The sequence below is a fragment of the Pristiophorus japonicus genome, chromosome 20, assembly GCF_044704955.1.
Source record: "Pristiophorus japonicus isolate sPriJap1 chromosome 20, sPriJap1.hap1, whole genome shotgun sequence".
Taxonomy (NCBI): Eukaryota; Metazoa; Chordata; class Chondrichthyes; family Pristiophoridae; genus Pristiophorus; species Pristiophorus japonicus.
Window position 1 is genome coordinate 51,057,406 of NC_091996.1, and position 21,302 is coordinate 51,078,707.

Sequence of the window (21,302 nt, forward strand, 5' to 3'; positions counted from 1 at the left end):
AGGGGGGGGGGGGGTTTGATCCCCGGGGTGAGGGGGGAATTCTGAACCGCAGGGTGGGTTCGATTAACGACCCCATGGGGGTAGGGGGTTCTGATCCCATGGGCGGTCCGATCCCCGACCTCTAGGGAAGATCTGATCCTCAGACATGTCCGATCTCTGACCCAAGGTGCTGTTCTGATCCTGGAGGGTCTGATCTCCGACCCCAGGCGGTAAGGTTGTTTGAAAGAGGCTGGATGATGGTGGGCGAGCTTAGGCGGCTGGGAGAACATAAGAACATAAGAATTACGAGCAGGAGGTACCTCTATTTTTTATTTGGATATTTTGAAAAAATTATGTAACTCTGTTTTGTCTCTTTACTTCTTTTATTTCTGTAGTTTAAGCTTCCATGAATGCTTCTGTTATATAGTAAATTAACTTTGCGAAGTTTGTCATGTGATGTCCTGTTTGGTTTTTGATCCTATTCACATTCGTTAGTCAAGTCATTAAGTTCTGCTGGCCTCTGATGTACTTACCTGCATTGATTTCTTAACTCTCCTCAAGGGTTTTCTGTACGGCCACAAGTGGCCACATACGCTGGCCTAAGTTAGTTTGGAGTAACTAGGTGATCTAAATGGCCAAAACGGGCGTAGGTGGCTGGTAACACCCCCTTTTGAAAAAAACTAAACTAAACTAAAAAAATCATAACTAACTCACTTACACTGGCGCAAATTGAAGATACTCCAAAAAAAATCAAGTTGCTCCAAAAAAAACAGAACAACTCCTGACCAATTTTGAGCCCATAGGCTGGGGCAGTGAGGTATTACAAACATTTTTTATAATAAATGATCAATATACAATTTAGGCGATGCAAATCAGAATAATCACATTATCAAGCGTTCCCAAATAGTAACTACAGCTGTGATTAGAGAACATCCACTATTATGAATGAAAACACAAGACGTAAACTAAAGCAGACAAAAGATTGTTGACTAAAATCAACATTTCTACACACTTCAGAACCTCGAGCGGTACCCAATTAGTCAGGCCTGGACTAAAATATAACGGGCCTACTCCTGGGACGAGATTCATATCAAAACTTGGCTTCTATTATTTTTACTAAATTGTGAATGATTAGCACAGGTCATTTTTTAATTAAAAGCCTAGATTTGGACACTTAGGCAATGATGTCCAAAATTTGCTTTCAGTACAATCCATAGTCCCACCTGCCTGCATCAAGATGTAGAATTATAGAATCGTAGAAATCTACGGCACAAAAGGAGTCCATTCGACCCATCGTATCCGTGCCGGCCGAAAAAACTAACCAGACTAATTCCACTTTTCAGCTCTTGGTCCGTAGCCCTGTAGGTTATGGCACTTCAAGTGCACATCCGAGTGCTTTTTAAATGTGAGGAGCGTTTCTGCCTCTACCATCATTTCAGGCAGTGATTTCCACATCCCCACCACCCTCTGGGTGAAAAAAGTTCTCCGCAGCTCCCCTCTAATCCTTACCTTAAATCTATGCCTCTGATTATTGACCTCTCTGCTTGGGATAATAGGTCATTTCTATCCACTCTATCTATGCCCCCCATAATTTTATACACTGCAATCAAGTCTCCCCTCAGCCTCTTCTGTTCCAAAGAAAACAACCCCAGCCTATTGTAGGGGGTGGTGGGTCTATCAGCTTGCCTTCCTGACCAGTGTGGTTGCAAGTTGCTCCCACTTCCTGGTTTTCAAGCTTGGATTTATTAATCAGGGTGTGATAAAGTGCAGCAGACAACTATTTTGTACAAAGAAGGTTTGGGTTTTATTCAAGAAAGCAAAAAACACTAATACACTCCAATAAAACTGTAAAATCTTACAAAAAGTTTCTAAACAATGGGGAATGCTTTATTACAGATAATAAACACAACAGAAATACCTCCCACCTCCCACCTCCCACTTACTCTCTAACTAAGTCAAACTCTAGGGCTCTAGGGATTCTTGCTCACCAGATGCTCCCTTTGACAGCTAGGGCTGTTTTGCGGTTTCAGGGTTCTTTGGTTATAGCTGGTTTGCCTTGCCGTACCCCGGATGTGGTAGAAGACCTTTGCTGCATATTGAAGCCAGTTGGGGCGAGTCTGCTGATGTGGTTAGACGCGTTTTGGATTTATCTCTGGCGAGTACCCAATTTCCTTTGTTAGCAATAGGGTTTTAATTTCTTTAGGTAATTTTTACCCGCTGGATAGTCTAGGCACAAATTGTAGAGTGGAAAACTTGCGTGGACCCCGGTTTTCTTGGTGGTTGATTTTCCTGGTTGGTTTCATCGGTCGCGGTGGTCCGGTTGATGACTGTTACCAAGTCAGTTGGTATTGATATTCCACTGATTGGTTTTTGAAATTCTTTTCTCCGATGCCGCGATGTTTTTTCCTGTCTTGTGCTCTCGATCTTGATCTTGTTGTTCCAAAGTGATGGTCAGAAAAAGTTTTCCTGTGATGGTCAGCAAAGATAGTTCTCTTGGTATGATAGGCTCTCAATTATACTCTGAGAGACTGCTTAATCTTCGCGCCAAATCTAACGTTTCTTTTGTTTAAGTTTTGCTGCCCATTGATTTTAAGTGCTTTTCTTTGTATAAGTTTTGGCGGGCTAGCTAACTGAAACTTGATTATATGTTTTAATCTGGCATTGATAGTCTTTGGGATCGCGACATTTCTTATTTATGAGCTGATGAACTCTTGTCCATTGTGATAGCACTGCTTTGGCTTTGGGAAGTCTGGGCTGTGCCAGATATTTTTATGCATGTTGAAAAGGTGTTGGAATATGTATGTGATATTTGGGTCCTGTGGGTAGGGTGGATAATGTTTCTTCCATGGTTAATTGTTTAAATGCTAATGTTTTTTGGGAGCCTGACTATGGTTAAACAGCTCCCCCAGACAAACTGATTAGCTACAATATCCAAATTTTAAAGGTAAAGGTTGATCCCACCACTCTGTCTCTGCAGCTTTTCCTCACAGGCCCAAACATGCCTTTTAAAATCCCAATCTTGATTAAGACTCGTAGATTTCTTCCATATGCATTTTAGGATCCCAAACTTTCTGTTTAACAGGCCCAAATTGAATTTCCTTTTCAGTGAGTCCAAACACTGGGGGGTTTCCACGAATTTTGGAATCTTATAGGATCCAAACTTTCGTCATAGTTAAAATTCTCCAGTCCTGGCAACATCCTCGTTAATCTCCTCTATACCCTCTCTCGTGCAATCACATCTTTCCTCTATGCAGTACTCTAGTTGTGCCCTAACTTATGTTTTATACAGTTCAAGCATAACTTCCCTGCTCTTATATTGTATGCCTCAGCTAATAAAGGAAAGTATCCCATATGGTTTCTTAACCACCTTATTTACTGGCCCTGCTACCTTCATGGATCTGTGGATATGCACTTTAAGATCTCTCTTTTCCTCTACACTTCTCAGTATCCTACCATTTATTGTGCATCCTATTGCCTTGTTAGTCTTCTCCAAATATATTACCTCACACATCTCTGGATTGAATTATATTTTCTACTTTTCTGCCAACCTAACCAGTCCATTGATATTTTCCTGCAGTCTACAGCTTTCTTCCTCATTATCAATCGCACGGCCAATTTTTGTATTATCTGCAAACTATTTAATCATGCCCCCTATATTGAAGTAATTGGGCTAGACTTTGCATTAGTCTCCAGATCGCCCAAAAGTGGGCGGTATTTCCGACATTAGTGATTATATATTTTTTTGTGATCGCTGGAATATCACCCATTTTAAAACCCGCTAGTTTCCACTTTTTAATTTGGGCGTTAGCTGTAGCGGTGTGGGCATTAGCGATGTATTCAGTCGTGCAAGTCCGGTTTCCATAGCAACGGTCTTTTCCCGCATTTCAGGAGGCTAGGGGTCATCTACACATGCGCAGAAGAGAGTGAGAGATAGCGGAGAAAGCTGGTGAGGGATTCTTGTGGTTTTATAGGTGTTTTCGGTGATTTCTTTTTGATTTCTGGATTAAAATAAAATAAAATAAAATGGATATTAGTGAATAAATGGATAATGGAAAAGGATGTAGTTTTGAGTGAGGAGAAGGAGTAATTGGCTGAAGCGGGAGAGATGGGAGGATGAAGGCGCACAAAGTGCTTCACTGAGGAGGCCAAAGTAGAGAATCGGTGGGCACAATTGACCCGGGGTGGTCGTGGAAAACGCTCCCCGCCACCACCCCGGGTTTATCGACGTATATGGGCAGAGATTGCCAAGGTGATTTTGTCTAACACGCATGAAGTCAAAGAGCCCAACCAATGCCGCAAGGGCTGGAACGATCTGGTTGGTTCCGGCAGAGTAAGTATTAAATTCATTTATATAATAAATTGTAATGATGCAATGATTAATTTAAATGCAGATCTGATGTATTGTAGCTAGGCTGGTAATCTTGGTGTCATGCGTTTAATCCAAACCTCGATCTTATTCAAGTTATCAGACGGTAGATATAACCATGCATACGAAGTGTAATAGCATATAACGTTAACGGTGACAATAATTAGCATGGGATGACTAATTGTGGATTGTCTGTGTATTGTGTTGTGTTGTGTAATAGTAATAATAATATGATATCTGTCAGCAATGTGCTACCTGTTTTATCTGTAAAAGTACTTAGCAATGATCTTATGCCACTCTTGTTAACTTTGCAGAAGAAGCTTTAGAAAAATAGGGCTGAGCAGCGGTGCACGGATGGCGGCCCACCAGATATAAGCTGCCTCACAGATTTGGAAGAGCGGGCATTGGGCTTGGTTGGAGTCCACAACTGGACGGCCACCCGTGCTGGTGCTACACCCGTTCTCACACCACGTGAGTAATGTATAAAGCATTGGTGATTTAAAATTATTGTGTATCTGTAAAGCAAGCACTGTATACAAGCCAGCCCCCTAAGGACTGTTCCTCACTCTGGAGTGTCTTAATAAAGACTGAGGTCACTGTTACTTTAACCTCCCTGTGTGTAGTCTCATCTGTGTTAGGAACACAATAACTGGCGACGAGTATACGAATCCAACGCAAAGATGCAGATAACTGTGGACATCCTGGAGAAGTTCTCGGAGGGTGAGGACTGGGAAGCCTATGTCAAACAGCTAGACCAGCACTTCGTAGCCAACGAGCTGGACGGAGAAGGAAGTGCTGCAATAAGGAGAGCGGTCCTCCTCACGGCCTGCGGGGCACAGATCTACAGCCTCACGAAGAGTCTTCTGGCTCCGGTGAAACCCGCAGATAAGTCATATGAGGAGCTGTATACACTGGTTCGGGAGCATCTTAACCCGAGGGATAGCGTGCTGATGGCAAGGTATCTGTTCTACACGTGCCAGCGATCTGAAGGTCAGGAAGTGGTGAGCTACATCGCCGAGCTAAAGCGACTTGCAGGACAATGTGAGTTTGATGGCTACCTGGAGCAGACACTCAGAGACTTTTTTGTACTGGGCATTGGCCACGAGACCATCCCATGAAAACTTTTGACTGTAGAGACACCGACCCTCAGTAAGGCTATTGCGATAGCACAGGCGTTTATATCCACCAGTGATAAGACCAAACAAATCTCTCAGCACACAAGTGCTAGTACTATTCATAAATTAACTGGAACTGTGTTTGCGAGCAGAAATGTACAGGGCAGAAACCATGAGTATGCAACTGCAACAGGCCTCAGGTGACCCAGATGACTCAGAGCCCGCAAAAAAGGATGAATGCAAGGCAATTCACACCTCGTTGGCACAATGGGGCACAATGCTGCAAGTTCTGCAAAACCTGCTAACCACCACGTGGCAGAGGAAGATCGGTCCATGTGGATCAAAGCAATTTCAAGCCTCAGACAGAGGAGGCACATGCTGAAGTACATAGGGTGCACACAATTTTGACGTGTAATGCTAAATGTAAAATTGAATGGTTTACCTGCAGCAATTGAACTGCACACTGGCGCTAGTCAATCCATCATGAGTAAAAAGATGTTTGAGAGGCTGTGGTGCAACAAGGCACTCAGACCAGCCCTGAGCCCCATCCACACGAAACTGAGAACATACACCAAAGAGCTCATCGCTGTCCTGGGCAGCACCATGGTCAAGGTCACCTACGAGGGCACGGTGCACAAACTGCCACTCTGGATTGTCCCGGGCGATGGCCCCACACTGCTTGGAAGGAGCTGGCTGGGCAAAATCAGCTGGGACTGGGATGACATCCGAGTGCTATCACATGTTGATGAGGCCTCATGTACCCAGATTCTTAATAAATTTCCTTCCCTTTTTGAGCCAGGCATTGGAAACTTTTCCAGGGCAAAGGTGTGGATCCACTTGGTCCCAGAGGCATGACCCATTCACCACAAGGCGCGAGCGGTACCTCACATGATGAGGGAGAGAGTGAAAATCGAGCTGGACAAGCTGCAACGCGAGGGCATCATCTCCCCAGTGGAATTCAGCAAGTGGGCCAGCCCGATTATTCCAGTACTCAAAAGTGATGGCACGGTCAGGATTTGTGGCGATTATAAAGTAACTGTTAATCGTTTCTCGCTACAGGACCAATACCTGCTACCTAAGGCAGACGACTTATTTGCGACGCTGGCAGGAGGCAAGACGTTCACCAAGCTCAACCTGACTTCAGCTTACATGGCGCAAGAGCTGGAGGAGTCTTCTAAGGGCCTCACCTGCATCAACATGCACAAGGGGACTGTTCATCTACAACAAATGCCCGTTTGGAATTCGGTCGGCTGCAGCGATCTTCCAGAGAAACATGGAGAGCCTACTCAAGTCGGTACCACGCACGGTGGTTTTTCAGGATGACATATTGGTCACGGATCGGGACACCATCGAGCACCTACAAAACCTGGAGGAGGTCCTCCAGCGACTAGATCGCATAGGGCTGCGGCTGAAGAGGTCAAAATGCGTCTTCATGGCAATAGAAGTGGAGTTTTTGGGGAGAAAGATCGCGGCGGACGGCATTCGGCCCACAGAAGCCAAGACAGAGGCTATCAGGAATGCATCCAGGCCATAGAACATCATGGAGCTGCGGTCCTTCCTAGGACTCCTCAACTATTTTGGTAACTTCCTACTGGGGTTAAGCACCCTCTTAGCGTAAAGGTGAGAACTGGGAATGGGGAGAAAACCAAGTATTTGCCTTTGAGAAAGCCAGAAACATTTTATGCTCCAACAAGCTGCTTGTATTGTATAACCCGTGTAAAAGATTTGTGCTAGCATGTGATGCGTCGTCGTATGGAGTCGGGTGTGTATTATAACAAGCCAACGTTGCGGGGAAGTTGCAACCTGTCGCCTATGCCTCCAGGTGCTTGTCTAAGGCCGAGAGGGCCTGCAGCATGATTGAGAAAGAGGCATTGGCGTGTGTGTTCGGGGTAAAGAAAATGCATCAGTACCTGTTTGGCCTCAAATTTGAGCTGGAAACCGAACACAAGCCCCTCATATCCCTGTTCGCTGAAAACAAGGGGATAAATACTAATGCCTCAGCCCGCATACAAAGGTGGGCACTCGCGCTATCAGTGTATAACTATACCATCCGCCACAGGCCAGGCACCGATAACTGTGCAGATGCTCTCAGATGGCTACCATTGCCCATCATGGGGGTGGAAATGGTGCAGCCTGCAAACTTGTTGAGGGTGACGCAGCCCGTGGACTTGTTGATGGTCATGGAAGCATTTGAAAATGATAAATCACCTGTCACGGCCTGCCAGATTAGGACTTGGACCAGCCAAGATCCTCTGCTGTCCCTCGTAAAAAACTGCACTGCATGGGAGCTGGGCCAGCATCCCCGCTGAAATGCAAGAGCTAATCAAGCTGTTCCAGCGGCGAAAGAACGAGCTGCCTATTCAGGCATACTGCCTGTTGTGGGATAACCGCGTAGTGCTACCCGAAAAGGGCAGGGAGACGTTCATCTCGGATCTCCACAGCACACACCCGGGTATAGTAAAGATGAAAGTGATAGCCAGATCCCACGTGTGGTGGCCCCTTATCGACTCTGACTTCGAGTCCTGTGTATGACAATGCCGCGTGTGTGCTCAGTTGAGCAACGCACCCAGAGAGGCACCACTAAGTTTGGAGTCCTGGCCCTCCAGACCATGGTCGAGGATCCATGTCGACTATGCGGGCCCATTTCTCGGTAAAATGTTCCTGGTGGTGGATGCTTTTTCAAAATGGATTGAATATGAAATAATGTCGGGAAGCACCGCCATCGCCACCATTGAAAGCCTGAGGGCCAAGTTTGCCACCCACGGCCTGCCTGACATACTGGTCAGTGACAACAGCCATGTTTCAGCAGTGCCGAATTTAAAGAATTCATGACCCACAATGGGATCAAACATGTCACCTCGGCCCCGTTTAAACTAACCTCCAATGGGCAGGCAGAGCGGGCAGTACAAACCATCAAACAGAGCCTTAAACGAGTCACAGAAGGCTCACTCCAAACTCGCCTGTCCCGAGTACTGCTCAGCTACCGCACGAGACCCAACTTGCTCACAGGGGTGCCCCCGGTTGAGCTACTCATAAAAAGGACACTTAAAACCAGACTCTCACTGGTTCACCCCAACCTGCATGAACAGGTAGAGAGCAGGCGGCAGCAACAAAATGTAAACGATGGTCGCTGTGTCACGGGAAATTGATCTGAATGACCCAGTGTATGTGCTAAACTATGGACATGGTCCCAAGTGGATCGCGGGCACGGTGCTAGCTAAAGAAGGCAGTAGGGTGTTTGTCGTCAAATTAGACAATGGACAAATTTGTCAAAAGCACCTGGACCAAACGAGGCTGCGGTTCACAGACTGACTTGGACAACCCACAGCAGACACCACCTTTTTCGAGCCCACAACACACACCCAATGGATCAATGACACCACCCCGGACCAGGAAATTGAACCCATCACGCCCAACAGCCCAGCAAGGCCAGGCTCACCCAGCAGCCCTGCAGGCCCAACAACATGCCAGCCCACCGAGGGCACAGCCAACACATCAGAACAGACATTTGGACCGAGGCGGTCCACCAGGGAAAGAAAGGCTCCCAACCGCCTCACCTTGTAAATAGTTTTCACTTTGACTTTGGCGGGGTCGGGGGGGGAGTGATGTCGTGTATCTCTAAAGCATGCACTCCCATGTTCCACCACCAGGGAGCGCATTCCCTGAAGTCCCAAGGGATCCCAGCATCCCTGTGTGCAGTCTCATCTGTGTTAGGAACACAATAAAAGTAATTTAATGCCATTCATTTCTGTATAATATATGATTGATGTAATGTTATATAATGCGATGTAATGTTATATAATTAATGGTGGGATCATGAAATATCATTGTAATGCAATGCGGATTCTGTACTATCATGATGTTAATTATATGTGATGTGCGTCAGTATATTTATAGCAGTAGTGTTGCTCCCCATCCATATGTCTGTATAGCGTAAACATTTTCATGAGACCCTGGCATCCCCTTCTCTTCTACTTACCTCATTTATGTTTTCTAGGTCACCAGATAGTACAGGCACTGGCACATGGGTTCCAGCTAGCCCAGGTGCCCCAGGTTCCTGTGGTTGGCTCCAGAGGCGAGGAGGCAAGAGTCTCGCCCATTCTGCTGCAGGTCCTCCTATCCACTGAGGATAGTGAGGATGTGGAGGAGAAGCCTGCCACCCTTTCCTTATGTGTTCCTGCAGCCACATACTCTTCAACCGAGGAGGTAGCAGGTCCAAGCAGTTTACAACTTGGCATCCCGAGCAGTTCCATGCCTGCACCCACCCCGTGGAGGTTGGTTCAGCGAGGTCAGACTGCTCCAAGACTGGCGGATCTAAGTGTGGACATGGTGAACTTGTTCAGGACAAGCATCGAATTATGTAGAGAGCTCCGTCAAGCAATGGGCGGATTATCTGGCCAGGTTGCCACTCTGTCCGCGATTGTCTCCGAGAAGCTGATGCGGATAGCAGTGACGCTTGAAAGCGGGCAGCCAGTGGTACCGGAATATGACACTGAACCCCAAGGTGCCGTACCCCCAAGGACACATGCGAGTCAGGAGGAAGGTCTTGCTTCTGACTTAAAGGACATTTCCTCAGAAACATCCTCTCTATCAACTGCCCAATCAATGTATCTGGCATCACCCCTCTCACCGGAGCAGCGCTCGAGGTGCCCTGTTGCAAAGCGACTTGGAGTTGGTCGGGGCAGGGATTGAAGTGGGGTACAGACACAGGGGTGGGAAGGAAGGAAAGGAGGGGCGTGGCCGAATGTAGGGAACGAGGGAGGGTTCTTGTTGTTTATGTTAAAAAACATTGTTGAATGTTGGGTGTGTAACTAGGTGGGTGTTTGAATTGTTTAAGGTATGTTGTTGCTGTTGTTCTTATTGTAGTTGTTTATTTAAAACATTTTCATTGTTAGGGTGTGATGGGGGAGAGAGGCAGTGCATGTGTGTTAATAAAAATCATTGTTGTTATTTATAAAATGTGTTGCTGTTATTTATAAATGTTTCACTGTCCGGATGGGGAAGAGGGTACATGGGTTTTAACTGATGTATTTTTTAAAAATTTAGTAATAACATTAAAAACATTTTATTTAACTTAACATTGTTGTGCGATGTCTTCAGATAGCAATAACGTTAAGCATATACAAAGTTTGCAAACACTGGCAAGGCCAGGAAAGGCAAAGATTAAACGTAATGTAAATCAACTGTAACTGTAACTGTCACCAACGTAATGCAAACCGTTCATTTATGAGCTGCAGACACGACAGTCTTGCAGGTGCGTAATTACCACGGGCCCCTTCCTCAAGTCTAGAGTGGGGTGGGGGCATGGTTTCAACGCCAGCCTGATTGTCCTCAACGAGGTCCTCCTCGTCCTCCGCTTCCGCCTCTCCTCTCTCTTGAGGTGGACCGGCAGTCCCATCTGGCAATTCTTGTTGCCTCCTGATAGCTAATTTATGCAACATGCAATACACAACAATGAATTGAGCGACCTGCTCAGGGTGATATTGTAATTCGCCTCCTGAGTGGTCCAGGCATCTGAAGCACTGCTTAAGCACTCCAATTGTCTTTTCGACAATATTGCATGTGGCTATGTGACTTTCATTGTATCTCTTTTCGGCTTCTGTCTGGGACTTAAAGAGGGCAGTAATCAGCCAGCTGGCAAGGCCATATCCTTTATCCCCAACATCCAACCGTGATCTTGTGGCTGACTCTTAAACAGGTCAGAAACAATTCTCTCACACAAGATTTGCGCATCATGGAAGCTCTCTGGAAATTTTGCATTTACTGCCATTATTATTTGTTTGTGGTCGACAACAAATTGCACATTCAGGAAATGGAATCCCTTTCGGTTCTGAAACACCCCTGCGTCCTGAAAAGGTGCTCGCATGGCGATGTGCGTGCAGTCAATTGCTCCCTGCTCCTTGGGGAAGTTTGCTATTCTCGAGAAACCCAAAGCCCTCTCAGTCTGTGCCTCCCTTGTCATAGGGAAGCTCAGAAAGTCCATATTGTGTGCATAAAGAGCTTCAGTCACCTGTCAAATGCAGGAATGTGTGGCATGTTGATAGAAACATAGAAACATAGAAAATAGGTGCAGGAGTAGGCCATTTGGCCCTTCGAGCCTGAACCGCCATTCAATGAGTTCATGGCTGAACATGCAACTTCAGTACCCCATTCCTGCTTTCTCGCCATACCCCTTGATCCCCCTAGTAGTAAGGACTACATCTAACTCCTTTTTGAATATATTTAGTGAATTGGTCTCAACAACTTTCTGTGGTAGAGAATTCCACAGGTTCACCACTCTCTGGGTGAAGATGTTTCCCCTCATCTCGGTCTTAAATGGCTTACCCTTTATCCTTAGACTGTGACCCCTGGTTCTGGACTTCCCCAAACTTAATAAGAACATAAGAACATAAGAACATATGAACATATGAACATAAGAACATAAGAACATAAGAATTAGGAACAGCAGTAGGCCATCTAGCCCCTCGAGCCTGCTCCGCCACCCAACAATTTCATGGCTGATCTGGCCGTGGAATCAGCTCCACTTAACCGCCCGCTCCCCGTAATCCTTAATTCCCTTATTGGTTAAAAATCTAGTTATCTGTGATTTGAATATATTCAATGAGCTAGCCTCAACTGCTTCCTTGGGCAGAGAATTCCACAGATTCACAACCCTCTGGGAGAAGAAATTCCTTCTCAACTCGGTTTTAAATTGGCTCCCCCGTATTTTGAGGCTGTGCCCCTTAGTTCCCCGACCAGTGGAAACAACCTCTCTGCCTCTATCTTGTCTATCCCTTTCATTATTGTAAATGTTTCGAAAAGATCACCCCTCGTCCTTCTGAACTCTAATGAGTAAAGACCCAGTCTACTCAATCTATCATCATAAGGTAACCCCCTCATCTCCGGAATCAGCCTAGTGAATCGTCTCTGTACCCCTTCCAAAGCTAGTATATCCTTCCTTAAGTAAGGTGACCAAAACTGCACGCAGTACTCCAGGTGCGGCCTCACCAAGACCCTCTACAGTTGCAGCAGGACCTCCCTGCTTTTGTCCTCCATCCCTCTCGCAATGAAGGCCAACATTCCATTTACCTTCTTGATTACCTGCTGCACCTGCAAAATAACTTTTTAGGATTCATGCACAAGGACCCCCAGGTCCCTCTGCACTGCAGCATGTTGTAATTTCTCCCCATTCAAATAATATTCCCTTTTACTGTTTTTTTTCCCCAAGGTGGATGACCTCACAATTTCCGACATTGTATTCCATCTGCCAAACCTTAGCCCATTCGCTTAACCTATCTAAATCTCTTTGCAGCCTCTCTGTGTCCTCTACACAACCTGCTTTCCCACGAATCTTTGTGTCATCTGCAAATTTTGTTACACTACACTCTGTCCCTTCTTCCAGCTCATCTATGTATATTGTAAACAGTTGTGGTCCCAGCACCGATCTCTGTGGCACACCACTAACCACCGATTTCCAACCCGAAAAGGACCCATTTATCCCGACTCTCTGCTTTCTGTTCGCCAGCCAATTCTCGATCCATGCTAATACATTTCCTCTGACTCCGTGTACCTTTATCTTCTGCAGTAACCATTTGTGTGGCACCTTATCGAATGCCTTTCGGAAATCTAAATACACCACATCCATCGGTACACCTCTATCCACCATGCTCATTATATCCTCAAAGAATTCCAGTAAATTAGTTACACATGATTTCCCCTTCATCAATCCATGTTGCCTCTGCTTGATTGCACTATTCATATCTAGATGTCCCGCTATTTCTTCCTTAATGATAGCTTCAAGCATTTTCCCCACTACAGATGTTAAACTAACCAGCCTATAGTTACCTGCCTTTTGTCTTCCCCTTTTTTAAATGGAAGCGTGTTACATTAGCTGCTTTCCAATCCGATGGCATCTCCCCAGAGTCCAGAGAATTTTGATAGATTATAACGAATGCATTTGCTCTAACTTCCGCCATCTCTTATAATACCCTGGGATGCATTTCATCAGGACCAGGGGACTTGTCTACCTTAAGTCCCATTAGCCTGTCCAGCACTACCTCCTAGTGATAGTGATTGTCTCAAGGTCCTCCCTTCCCACATTCCCGTGACCAGCAATTTTTGGCATGGTTTTTGTGTCTTCCACTATGAAGACCGAAGCAAAATAATTATTTAAGGTCTCAGCCATTTCCACATTTCCCATTATTAAATCCCCCTTCTCATCTTCTTAGGGACCAACATTTACTTTTCCGTTTTATATATCGGTAAAAGCTTTTTCTATCTGTTTTTATGTTTTGCGCAAGTTTTCATTTGTAATCTATCTTTCCTTTCTTTATTGCTTTCTTTATCATTCTTTGCTGTCGTTTAAAATTTTCCCAATCTTCTAGTTTCCCACTAACCTCGGCCACCTTATACGCATTGGTTTTTAATTTGATACTCTCCTTTATTTCCTTGGTTATCCACGGCTGGTTATCCCTTCTCTTACCGCCCTTCTTTTTCACTGGAATATATTTTTGTTGAGCACTATGAAAGAGCTCCTTAAAAGTCCTCCACTGTTCCTCAATTGTGCCACCATTTAGTCTATGCTCCCAGTCTACTTTAGCCAACTTTGCCCTCATCCCACTGTAGTCCCCTTTGTTTAAGCATAGTACGCTCGTTTGCGACACTACTTTCTCACCCACAATCTGTATTACAAATTCAACCATCTGTGACACTTATTCCGGGAGGATCTTTTACTCGGAGATCATTTATTATTCCTGTCTCATTACACAGGACCAGATCTAAGATAGCTTGCTCCCTTGTAGGTTCTGTAACATACTGTTCTAAGAAAAAATCCTGTATGCATTCTGTGAATTCCTCCTCAAGGCTACCCGTGCGATTTGATTTGACCAATCGATATGTGGGTTAAAATCCCCCATGATTACTGACGTTCCTTTTTTAGATGATACCGCAAATGTCACCAGCTGAGGCCTGAAAGGAGCCCGATGCATAGAAGGAAAGTGTCGCAGTAACCTTGACCTCAACGGGCAGTGTGGTTCTCATGCTGCTGCAGATCTCCCTTAATGAGCTGGCATATCTCACTGATGAACTCCTTTCGGAAGCGCAACCTCCTAAGGCATGTGTTCTCGGACCGCTTACCTATGACCACTTATCCCTGTAAGTGCGTCGAGTGTAAGTTCTCTTCCTCCTCATCAGTTTGCCACCTCTTTGATTCAGCACATAATGCTCTTCAATATTCCTTCTCCCATCTCGAGTCTGCAGCATGTGAGTAGTCATCAATACTGGCTGAGAAATTATAGGCCACATTACTGTTACTGTATTCAGAATGAATAAATTGTCCTCCAAAAACTCATATAAAAAAGTCAGGGGGTGGGGGGATGGTGGGTCGGTCGGGCCACCAGAGGTTGGGGAGGAGGTTGGTCGGTCCGCCGGAGGTCGGGCCAAGGCCAGTGGAGGTCGGGCCAGAGGTCAGGTGGCCGGAGGTCGGGGGAGGTCGGGCCAGAGGGCAGGTGGCCGGAGGTCGGGGGAGGTTGGGCCGAGGCCGGGGGACGTTGGGCGGCCGAGACGGGGGAGTCCAGATTTCGGAACATTTTCCAGTTTCCGGACAACTCCGTCACAGATCAGCCCGGTCTCTGGATTCCGGAACATTCCGGATACCGGAACTCCGGATTTTCGACATTGTAACAGCTAATGTAGTACTACATTGGTATTCCCTGAATGGAACTATATGGAAAAATATATCAGGATATAATGGAATCTTATCTAACTTCACAGAGATTGAGCAGCTCTAATTAGCTTACTTGGGTGTTGTTTTACAGCTTGGCCCTTGTGGATAAATAAAAGAGTTTAAAATTTTTATCGTGTAAAAATCAAAATTTGAAGTTTAATTAAAATTTAAAACCAATTATAAATGGGACGGAGAGTAATACGATACTACCTAACATATCCACTTTGAGCTACTGGGATTAAGTGTTTCATTAAAAGATTTTATTTTTAATGAACTGTCTAAATCAGGGGAGAAAATCAATTGCCTGAGTAATGAGTTGTGGTATTCGGAACAGGACTTCAGCGGCTGGTTCTGAAAAGTGAACACGAAACAAAAATTACCATGAAATTATCACTTTTATTTATGAGTCAAAGACTAGTATACTGTTTGCTATTGAGCTATACAACCTATAATTCCAGTTACATTCGGAGTCAATTTAACGCTGCCCTCTCAATGGAAACTGTGCAGATGGGCAGTATAAATTTACTGGAATTCTTTGAGGATATAACGAGCATGGTGGGTAGAGGTATACCGATGGATGTGGTGTATTTAGATTTCCAGAAGGCATTCGATAAGGTGCCACACAAAAGGTTACTGTAGAAGATAGAGGTACGTGGAGTCAGAGGAAATGTATTAGCATGGATCGAGAATTGGCTGGCGAACAGAAAGCAGAGAGTCAGTATAAATGGGTCCTTTTCGGGTTGGAAATCGGTGGTTAGTGGTGTGCCACAGGGATTGGTGCTGGGACCACAACTGTTTACAATATACATAGATGACCTGGAAGAGGGGACAGAGTGTAATGTAACAAAATTTGCAGATGACACAAAGATTAGTGGGAAAGCGGGTTGTGTAGAGGACACAGAGAGGCTGCAAAGAGATTTAGATAGGTTAAGCGAATGGGCTAAGGTTTGGCAGATGGAATACAATGTCGGAAAGTGTGAGGTCATCCACCTTGGGAAAAAAAACAGTAAAAGGGAATATTATTTGAATGGGGAGAAATTACAACATGCTGCAGTGCAGAGGGACCTGGGGGTCCTTGTGCATGAATCCCAAAAAGTTAATTTGCAGGTGCAGCAGGTAATCAGGAAGGCGAATGGAATGTTGGCCTTCATTGCGAGAGGGATTGAGTACAAAAGCAGGGAGGTCCTGCTGCAACTGTATAGGGTATTGGTAAGGTCGCACCTGGAGTACTGCGTGCAGTTTTGGTCACCTTACTTAAGGAAGGATAGACTGGCTTTGGAGGGGGTACAGAGATGATTCACTAGGCTGATACTAGAGATGAGGGGGTTACCTTATGATGATAGATTGAGTAGACTGGGTCTTTACTCGTTGGAGTTCAGAAGGATGAGGGGTGATCTTATCGAAACATTTAAAATAATGAAAGGGATAGACAAGATAGAGGCAGAGAGGTTGTTTCCACTGGTCGGGGAGACTAGAATTCGGGGGCACAGCCTCAAAATACGGGGGAGCCAATTTAAAACCGAGTTGAGAAGGAATTTCTTCTCCCAGAGGGTTGTGAATCTGTGGAATTCTCTGCCCAAGGAAGCAGTTGAGGCTAGCTCATTGAATGTATTCAAGTCACAGATAGATAGATTTTTAACCAATAAGGGAATTAAGGGTTACGGGGAGCGGGCGGGTAAGTGGAGCTGAGTCCACGGCCAGATCAGCCATGATCTTATTGAATGGCGGAGCAGGCTCGAGGGGCTAGATGGCCTACTCCTGTTCCTAATTCTTATGTTCTTATGTTAAATTGCCTGTGGGACTCAACCGCCAATGTCCCCGCACCCATCCCATGCAGCAGGCGAGAGGGACACCTATTGGAAACCGGAGGCGTCCTTCTTTCAACATGCAGATCGGGCTCCGATGGTATTATCGGGGCCCAATCGATTTTTTTACTGTGGGCCTGAGTGGGGAAAGCAGTTGTGGCTTACCTGCCAGGCTAACCTCGCAGGAAGAGGAGTTTAAAGAGGCCTAAAAAATACCTTTATTTTTTGTTGTTGCACTTTCTATGTGGACCCAAGAGGAGCAGGAGTGGTGCAATGGCATTACACAAAGAAAATGTAGCGCTCCCCTGCCCATCTCCACCCACTATCCTAATCGGCCAACCCAGGCACCGGTGATTATTCTTTCAGTCTCCGGAGGCAGCCTCCTGTTAAAATCTCCCTGGCCTCAGCTTGCCGAGGACAGGGCCATTTCTGCCCCAATTCCGCCCCGAGTTGAAATCAGGACTGTTGTTTCATTTGCTCATAGATGCAATTTTTTCCAACAGATTCCAGACCCATATGCCTCAACATGTTTTACTGTAGTTTGGATTTATTACCCCTCGCCGGGCTCGAAGCGACAGCACAAGTAGATAGCACAGAGAGTTATTGCACCACAGTCATCAAGGTTTAAATCCAATCCAAATGTAATTAAATGTATTTCTGATGCTGATAGTTGCTCAAATTGAAATGATTTTGATCAGTCTCAGCTCAGTACATACTGGGCAACTAAAGCTACCTGTAATTAGAGGCACATCAGCACTAAATTTGCCTCCTCACTCAGAGAATTTACAAGGATATTTGGGGAGGCAAGTGGAAAATGTCCAACTTGTGTAAGGATGTGTTCTTCAGAGGCTCAGATTAAGGGTGAAGTTATTTGACAGCTTGGCTGGATGATAGCACTCTTGCTTCTGAGTGAGACAGTTATGAAGGAAGTTAAAGGCCCATCCCGGTTCATAATCGAGGCTAATACTATAGAGCAGTACTGAGGGTGTGCTGCAATGTGAGAGGTGCCATCTTTCGGATGAGACATTAAATCGAGGCACTGCCTGGCTTTTCAAAGGAGGGGGATGAAAATGATCCCATGGACTACCCAAAGAACTACCCAGTTCTGGAGTTCTCCTGGCCAAATGCAGACCTTGTTCTGCACCTTCAAGGACAGGTAATGTATCTCGCTGCTGTGTTCAAACTGGCTGCTGTGTCCCCACGTAATGATGGGGACGACAATTCAAAACCAATTGATTCGCCGTGAAGCACTTTGGGACATCCTGAGAAGGTAAAAATCTCAATTGAAACGCATGTTCTTTCTTTCTATACTATCACACGCAGTGATAAAAAAGCGACAAGGTAACTATGGAGTCAGGTCCCATTACGAAAGCTGTGTGGCATCTCCTAGGAAATCCATCTCACATTTTTTAACTTAACACTGCATGAAGCATACTTTCATGTCCAATTAGTTTAAAAGCTGCTCAGACAGTCCAATGAACCTTCTAGGGATTTACTACACTTCAGCAGATTTTTTTTCTTTTCAATAGTTTGACAAAGCGAACAATTCCGGCCCAGACTCTTAAAATATGAAATGAAGAATTTACAAGCCGGGAGTGAAGCCTGACATATCCCTCGAAACGCACATGTGCAGTGCTTTCCCCAGACTGTGGATGTGTGATTCCAGACAGTCAGTATAAATCATGGGTTGCCAGCCGCAAGTCAAATCTGTCGCCAATGGTGTCAGAACAGAAGCACAGTGTAAGCAGTGCCTTCGGCAGATTGTCGGGAGATTGATAGGCCAGTGTAAAGAGAGCTTTATCCTGCATCCAACGCTGGGTTTACACAGGTAGTGCAACAGCACCTCTTGATCAACATGAAACGTAGCCTAGCCAAACTGCTTTGGCTGGGAACATAAGAGAACAGCACTTCCACATTCTGAACAATGTGCAAGCAAAATACTGTGGATGCTGGAATCTGAAATAAAAACAGAAAATGCTGGAAATCTCAGCAGGTCAGGCAGCAGCTGTGGAGAGAGAAACAGAGCTAACGTTTCGAGTCTGTGACCCTTCGTCAGAACTGGAAAAGTTTGAGATGTAACAGATCCTTAAGGAAGTGCAGGGGCAGTGAATGGGGAGGGGAGGAACGATTAAGTTTGGAAACAAAAGATGAGTTCTTTTACAACCCCCCCCCCCCCCCCCCACCCGACCTTTTATTTTTTTATTTTTCTCTTTCCCACGGTAGCTGATGATGATTCTGTCCATTCACACTCTATCTAGACTCATCTTTTGTTTCCTAACTCGTGCCCCATTACCATCTCATTTTTTTGCCCATCATCCCTTTTGTCGTTTAAATCTCTTCTGCCTTCCACCCTATCACAGACCTTCCCTTCTGTTCTTTCCCCCACCTCCCCTTTCAGTGCCCCTGCACTTGCTTAAGGATTTGTTACATCTCGAACATTTCTAGTTCTGACCAAGGGTCACAGACCTGAAACGTTAACTCTGTTTCTCTCCACAGGTGCTGCCTGAGCTGCCGACATTTCCAGCATTTTCTGTTTTTATATTGAGAATAATGTACTGGCTTCCGACTGCCAGTGTATGATTTTTAACAGATTGAAAATCGCCGACTAGGCAATTAATCTTTTCAACCAAACAAAACTAGAAGGACAGTTTGCTGCACGCAACTCCAAGAAAGAAACTGAAAGGTTAGCTTTATATTGGCTGAGTTATACTGCAGCAAAAGCAAATATGAGATGAGCTATTAATCATTTACATTCCTGTCGTCTCATTTAAATGAATAATGCCAAGCTCAGCTGGCACAATAAAACTATCAGCCCGACACTCATATCAATAGTGCAACATAAAGGGTGTATAAGCCATGTGCTACAGAGCCCCAGATGCTGACACTGTGCAAAAAGAAATAGACAACAGTCGCTGTTTCCAAGCACTGACTGCTCTCGCTAAATATAATCACCAGAACAGCAAAATAATTGCGAACAAAACAAAAGTATTGCAGTCACCAGAGAAACGGATTGCAACTTCCTTGAATATTAGATGGCATGAACATTTAAAATTATGCAAATTAAAATTCATAAATGCAGAACACAATTTCAGAAATAAACATGTGCTGTGCACATTTTGATATTCACTCTTTCTTTCATTTAACATTAATATTCACTTGTCAAGAATCCAATTATTTAAGTGGAGTTGTCTGTACTGGCTGCCAGCAGGCACTGTCCATGCATCAATAGGCAGTTTTGAGCGTGAGAGTTTGCATTAAGTAGCAAGTATCCACCAGCAACTGAAGCCTGCACCTCATTGAAGGGATTCCAGTAAAATTTTAAATCACAAAAAGGGTTTGTTTTCACATTTCATGAACATCATAAGAACCATAAAGCTGAACTACATCCACTATGTTCTGTTTTGTACACAAATGCCTTCAAGGTATTTAATATTAAAAGGGAATCATGAACAGAATCAAAGCCTACTTTACTGGCAGTAAATGTTCATCATGCTGTTCTGCCCCTTCAGACTGCTTGTGGCCCAATCAAGAAACAAATTGTATCACATAACAAGGATTATCTCTGAAGATTAATGAATGAAGCTTGGATCAAAATTTTAATTCCAAATTTCACTATGGTCTTTGCAATGAAGAAATGACATGGCAGTGATAGCACTTCTGGATGTTTACAATAAGCTCTGCACATGTGATGTCACTACCATTTCAGTTAGTACATTCGTACTACTTTTTCTAAGCTGATAAGAAAATATTTTTGCCGAGAAATTGGCCTCCTTGGCGCCTCCCATTATCACCTCTTGGGGGGGCGATAACAGGGCACTAATGACTTACCGAGTGAGATGAACGACTCCCGCTAACCTGGCCGGGAAGTTTGCAATGGTGGTAACATGTTGCGCCATGATCTCCTGGGCCCGGAGATCGTGACGTCATTGTCGTGCGCATCGTCTCCGGTAGTGTTCCGGACCCGAACTTCAATTCCTCCCTCTCCAGTATCACCGGGCGACAACACCAACAGCTGCAGGAAGTGTTGTTTCGGAGGTCAGGGGCTTTCTGGGCTGAAGTTAAAGGGGAGGTTGCTGAGGTAAGTAGGAACATTTCTAAAATGCTTTTTTTCAATCGTTTTCAAATCTCTTGAGCCGCGATCGATCAGCCCGACACTCTGTTGGAGTGCATGGGGCTGATCAGACCAGATCGTGGCTGCCGTCGGGGATCGGCTCACTGGTCCCAATGCAGAGCCTTGTTGAATGGGGATCTCTTTACCCAGCATTGATAATGGCAGAGAAACTGGGATTGAAGGCTTGCATGGCTCTATTCCAGGGATAGAGTGGTTTCCCTGT

The 21,302-nt window shown here is 45.2% G+C and overlaps 1 long non-coding RNA gene across 3 annotated transcripts in view; it reads right to left on the reverse strand.

Moving 5' to 3' along the window:
* The window catches only part of LOC139232928 (uncharacterized), a 34,488-nt gene extending 13,407 nt beyond the window's left edge, over nucleotides 1-21,081 (reverse strand). The window contains exons 1-4 of one of the 3 annotated variants that reach the window (XR_011588106.1): nucleotides 20,797-21,081; nucleotides 14,575-14,721; nucleotides 9,018-9,165; nucleotides 1,787-2,445 (exon numbers count right to left, since the gene is read on the reverse strand). This is a non-coding gene — a long non-coding RNA (uncharacterized lncRNA). Of the gene's footprint in view, nucleotides 1-1,786; nucleotides 3,978-9,017; nucleotides 9,166-14,574; nucleotides 14,722-20,796 lie in introns of those variants that run through there. The other 2 variants (XR_011588107.1, XR_011588108.1) reach the window with 2 other exon arrangements.
* Nucleotides 21,082-21,302: the final 221 nt, after the last annotated feature.